Genomic DNA, 6,732 nt, shown 5'->3' on the forward strand with positions numbered 1-6,732 from the left:
GCAAAGGGCCCTTTGATAGCTCCTTCAGACCCCATTTCAGAAAGTGAAAGGTCTGCAAGGACCAGAATAAAAAAGACCCAATGACCGTTTGCAAGCTTATCTGACCTTAATTAATTTCTGAGCATAGTAACCCTGATGTTCTTGGTAGGTTGTGCTGTGCTGCTACATGGGAATAAAAAGTAGGAGTATTCTTTTGCCCGTTTACTTTTTTTTTCTTTTCTTTTTTTTTTTTTTTTTAATATGTTAATATGCACTTTCATCAGAGTCATAAGACTTCTTTCTAGTAATGTGTAGATTAACCACCTGCCTTGATGCTTTGAGGTTTGCAGCACTGGAATAAAGATAACCAAGCATAAACTCCGTTATTGCCATTTCACTAGCCAGGTGCAGTGTGATCTAGGGGGTGAGCAGCAAGTTTACAGATTAGTTTTGCAGTTCATCATGAAGTATTTTGGCAAGCCACAGGGGCACACCTGTTAGTCCTTAAAAATGTAATGAAACCCTAGCCTCTTGAGGTAGCATGTTATTACCTTAAGAATGGCCTGTGGGTTAAGTAGATGAAACATTGGTGCGTGTGTGTAATATGAAGAGCATGCTGTACTCGTATTTCTGTATTACTGTCCTGCCTACTATTTTCTTAAATGTTTAGGCCATGAAATCTTAGGGCACCAGTTAAAACTGAAGTGACACACCAGCATGTTATGATGTCCCTACACAAATGTGAGCAGCTGTCTTTTTAGTATAGCTAGGAGCATTCTGCAGATGGTCCATGAAGCAAATAGAAGAAGGAAAAAATCTGATAGTTGTGGAAAATGAGAAAATTGCATGTTGGGGAGGGATGAAATATCCCTCTTGATATATCCAAGATTTTCTACAGTCTCATTTGCCCAGTTCAAGAACAAAATCTCAGCAAAGTGGTATCACCCAGGCAGTCAGTCAGTATTGTTAGTGCCTGATAGCTGAGACATGCCTTACTTTTTGTTTGACTTTCAAAATACAAAAATAATTATATTTGAGACATCAAGGTTCTATTAAAAAAAAAAAGAGTTTAGCAGGAAAGTTTTTAAATCATGATTATAGGACGTAGCCATTCACTTCATCATACTTATTTATAATAATTTAATACATCATGTTCTCTTTCATGGACATTATAGTTTTGTGAGGGCTATTGTATGTCAAGGATGACTGCACAAAGTACGACAGTGATGGGTGGCTTTGGACAAACTTTTCTGCACAGTTATGGCAACAAACCATCATCAAGCCTTTTTAAAACTATGTTTTTTCATTCCCTGCCTTGATGAGTTAGAAGGCTGGAGGTACAACATTTCTTTGTGCCAGTAAATAAAGCTTGATGCCAGGAACAAAACAAAGGATAAAATATCAGACCATGCAAAAATAGTATGCTAGGATTAGAGGATTTTGTGTATTGTTGTTTTTAAAGAGAAACAGTCAAGTTCTAAAATCTAGTTTCTTTTCCCTTGGAAAACAAGCAGAGAGCTATCTTTGTCTTTCACTGGATGAAGAGGGCTTCAGGGAAAAGACCACTAATTTTCAAAAATTAAACACAAGTTAGCCAACAGTGTAGAAACTTGGGAGAGGATAAGAGCTGTGAAAAAACATAAATGGAAAAGAGCTGAATTACAGTTCTGATGACAACAAACTTACTGTAATAACTTGTTATTATAGACCAGAGGAAAATCCATTGTTTAGGATTTTTAAATTGCATTAATTATATTGAATTTTAATTATATTTGAAAATACTTTAATGGCTTTAAAAACAAAAACAAACAACAAACAACACTTTCTAACCATGATAGAGCTGAAATGAGTGCTCAGAAATGGTCAGGAGATATTTTTTTTCAATTCTGGGAGTTTTCTGTTGCTAGATAATGTCTCCTCCCTTGCCAATTTTGCCTTCTATCCTAAGAAGGAGGGGAATGAGGGAATATGCTTGGTGTAAGAAGTAGAAGAGGATTATAGTTATTTCACTGGGCTATGAAGCAGACAGAAAACCTGTGAAAGTAGTGGCTGTTGCTAAAACTGGAAGGACTATCCTGAATGAATTAACAGTATGTTAATAGCTCTAGAAAATTATAGACAGTATGAAAATAGCTTGCAAATTTATTTTTTTTAAAACCAGCATACGCTTAAGTTCTGATGCTTATGTTTTTTTACTAGTCTTTCACTGCTGACATGTAACATCTCTAAAAGGAATTTATTACATTTCACAACCTCAATAAAATGTCTTCTCACACCCTTAAAAGCCTATTGTGTTGCAATTGCTTCTCTTTTTAAAATTTTCCTGGCCTTAAATAAATTGATTCAATTTTGACTTAAAAACTGCATAAAAAAATGAAATATGTGTCCACACATTTAAATTTTCTAACAAATTTAAATGTGAAGTGTGAACTGTGTTTTGTTCTGTATGATAGGCTGTTGTTCACAGGGCTTTCTGTTTGGACTGTGTCCTCTCATACTGACTGAATTCAGAAGAAACCAGAAGAGTTCAATTGACTTGCAACTGTTTTGATATTTTTCTCGTTTAAAATGGCTTTAAACTTCAAAATTAATTTTAGCTGAGAACAGTAAGTTGCAGAGTAATGTTTATGTACAGCATGTCTACATAGGTAACATCAAGAAATACTGTTATAATTGTATATGCAGAATTAATACCTTTGAATCCCACACTGAAAAATAGTTTGTGGATATTGTATGGTTACTGTGGTGGTCTTTTTTTTTTTTCCTTGTTTTTTTGTTTTTTAAAGGTGTGATGAGTTGAATCATCACAGAAGATTAGAAAGAAGTATATCTGAATTCTACTTGAATTTAGGTGATTTTGACAGAAGCAGGAAATAAAAATATCAAGTATGGGATCTTTCCACACACGCTCTGTATTTCTTTCTCAATAACACGGCATTATCACTGTGTCAGAAGATTGCATCATTTATATTTAGTCTTTATTACTTGAGTGACAGCCATCATACACTTCCTTTCTTCTAATGAAAGCAAAAATTAAAGGCATTCAAGTTATATGCTGAATTTCTTTGACTTTTTTGTACATTCCATCCGTCTTATACTTCCTCTTATATCTTTCTCCCATATTTTTGCATGCTGAAAGATCTGTACACTCTCTCTGTTAAGACCATCATGCCAGTTACTGTGATATGATAAAATAAGTTAGTTCCTTAGAGCAGGTTGCAGGTGGTTTCACTCACAGGAGATGAATTGCAGCAATCTGACAAAATTTATCTGGCACATTTTATTTTTAGATCTCATCTTTGAGTGTCTGTCTTGGCATAGCTAATTCTAAAAAAAATTCTTCCAAATAGTTCTCTGCTAAAGTGCCACAGTAGAGGTAGGAAGTGCTGTAGTGGTTGCTATTCAAATGCATGGTTTAGTGCCCCATTTATCATGCTAAATGGTTCATGCCCTCACCAATCCAAACAAAAAATGTATTTACATTGATTTTTTTTAATAAAAAGTTTTAGTTTTTAGCAAATGATCAACATTCGAAATATGTGGATTTTGAAAAGTTGTTTTTCTGTCCAGTGAGAAATATATTTTGGTCCCTGGTTCTTCTGTTCCTTACTAGGAAAAAAAAGCTCCTCTGTAGCTCCCAGGCTACATCCCTGATATTGTGCATTACAGATATTATTTACCATCCAGTTTGGTGGGCAAAATTAGTCCGTAAAGAGAAAATCAAGTACTGTTCTGCGTCTGAATACAGTCTGGCACAACGGGATCTTGACCCAGTGTTTCTAGTTACCACAGCAAGGTAAACAAGTAATAAACAAACAAATCGTGTTCTTTTTGGCCCAATGTATAATTAGTATTTAGGGTCTTGTGAGATAATTTTGCTAGCAGAAGCCAGATATTTACTGCATGCCATCCAATTAGTTTAAAAACAAATGAGGGCACAGTCCCAGGGACAACAGGAGGCAGTTCCCTTCTTTAGAAATCTGAGTCTGCAGCTAGCCAACACCCTGCCAAAACAAATCCAGTCTTGGCTACATTACTAGGGCCTGTGTGTTTCTTCTGCGTGTTCTTTGTAGCGGGTTTGCTGCTTCTGAGTCATTTGGACGTCCACTCGGCTGCTGCATCTGCAGTCATCTCCCAGGCAAGTTCCTTGGCCCATCTTGTTCAGCTTAGAGCCCGCTGGAGCCTGGAGGGATGTTCCTCATGCAGAATTCCCCAAGGAATCTCACAGACATGCTCAGGGCTTACCAAAACCACGTTAACAGTGTTCTCAGCAAATAGCGAAGCTGCTTTCTATTAATGCAGGGACTGGTGCTGTCTGCATTTTCTTTAATACGTTACTAATTAGAGTTAAGGCTGCTAACTGGTATGGCTGGTTTTACATTGACTTGACAGCTGCTGGCCAAGCCGCTTTAAATTGCAAACAGTATTTCAGAGATGCTTACCCTGGGTAAGCATCCCCTTACCCTGGGTAAGCATCACCATACTCACCTTGGCCAGGGGAGCTGTGAGTTCAGGATGTTTTGGAGGAGGCTAAAGTGCTCTGGGAGGGTTTGACTCCATTGGAGGATCGCCTGTGGAAGTATAGCTGTCCTGGGAACACAACATTATCCCAATCTTTGGAAAAATTTTGGATCTCAGAATGAAGGATCCTTTGTCCATTTATACTTTGTTACTCCTGGTTTCCTTGCATTTTTTGGTATTTTTCTCTTGAAGACCACTTCTTGCACATAATGTGATTGAATATGAACCTCAGGTTGTTATTAGTTTAAAAGGACATAAGCATTCCTGAATTAAGGAAAAAGCTTTGAAAACGTGAACCTAAAATCCAGATATACAAGAAAAAAATCCCCAAGATTCTTGTTTTTAAGTTCTCATAATTTTGACTCCATTTTTTTGAGTTCTGGTTTATGAACTAGGAATTCTGGATATTAATGGGAGCTTTCTAGTGAGATTACTGCACTGGAGTTCGTAAATGGGTGTGCTCAGCTCTATGCTGCCCTGTTCTGCGTTCACAGGTATGGGAATTGGGAGTGTTAAACATATCACGCTCTCAAATAACATAGCTGTGCTAGCAAGCTCTCCTATTTTCTCCACAGAAATGTAATCTGTCCAACCAAAGTATCTCGTGTTGGTGTGAAGTACTTTTGCCAGTATAAATTGGAAGTCTGAAAGAGGGCTTTGCTCATAAATATATTGGCAAGTCTTTATACAGTCACAACAATATCTAAATTTGCTTTCTTAATGCTAAAATCTGGTTTTGGTTACATTACTGTCAATCTGGAGTAACTCCTCTGGTTGACCCAAAGATATGTTGGACCCAACTAAAGAGTCTTTTGGACTAATGACCTTGTCATGACATTGGAACATGGAAATAGCAGAAATCACTTTTTAAATCTGCAAGTAGAAACTATCTTTTTTCACATTTTTATTGTTTTTGATTAATTTACCCCTTCTGAGCCTCAGCAGGTAAAATATACACATTTTTATTAACTCAGGAAATGTATCATATGGAACAGTCTGACAGACCTATTTGTTGTTTTCCTCCCACTTTCATACCAGTGGGACTTCATTCCTATGGCTTCCAAATTTTGGCATTTATTTGTTAAAACTGGGGCGTAGGTGCAAACATTTTTTTCTTGTGTGTGTGTGTGTGCCAATTTACGTGATGCCATAAAGCAGCATTTTGCATTTTTCAACACTTATTAGCTCAGCTTCTCAGCTGTGCAGCACCACACCCTGGTGTGAGACTTACAGAGGCATAATTCTGACAGGTTTATATTGGCTTAAATTTGTAGCGTTTCATTTGGGAAAATGAGTATCTTGTTCACATTTCCAGCACAATTTTGTGACTATTTGACAGGATCAACCACCAAGACCTCTGGAACACTGGAAATCAGAGAGAATCCTAAAGACATAGAGTTCCACTTTCAGACAATGGATTAATGGAAACCCAATTTATTTAAATGGAATGTGTCATTTTTATTTTAAATTATTTTAATGTCAGTGCTCCAAATTCTTCTAAAAGACATGTACGTACATACATGTATAATATTAACACTGAGGTAAATTGTGTGGTGTAATACTGTACTTTGAGCTTTTAAGATAACACCTGTAATGGCTGAAGATAAAACTAAGTGGTGTATCTATCTTTTTCATTATAGACCAGATATGGTATAAGTGCATACGATATATCTATAAATTTTTCTTACATAGAAATTTATTATTGAATATAAAGACAATATGCAGAGTGAATATCATATACACATTTATTAAGTTATGGGTTTTTGTTTTGTGTTTAAATGGATTATGTCCCAAAAGAGTTGGTCTGTAATCTCTGCTAATAAATTCTGGATATACCATTTTTTTCTGTGTGCTAAGAATAATAAAAACTGTGGTTGTTCCTTACTGTTCACAAATAATTGGAGTTTAAAGTATCCTTTTCTGTTTCAGTAATACTTTTTTTCTGTAGTCAAGAGAGACACTGGTCTGTTTATGGATGGCAGCAGGTGCTTTTATTAGCATTTAGCACAGTTATGGTCACCTGAAGTCAGGATGTCTAAAGTGAGATTTAACACACCCTAAGCTTCTACCTTGGTTTTGTGTTTTTGGATTCCAGATCAATGCCATGCAACTATTAGCAGATAACTGAAAATCATGCCTCTCAGCAGTCTAAGTCAATCCCAGTTTGGATCTCTAAACTCTCATAGTTGGAAGATGACGGCTGTGGCTATTATCCAGTTATGCCATATCTGA

Source organism: Cygnus atratus, chromosome 3 (assembly GCF_013377495.2).
Source record: "Cygnus atratus isolate AKBS03 ecotype Queensland, Australia chromosome 3, CAtr_DNAZoo_HiC_assembly, whole genome shotgun sequence".
NCBI lineage: Eukaryota > Metazoa > Chordata > Aves > Anseriformes > Anatidae > Cygnus > Cygnus atratus.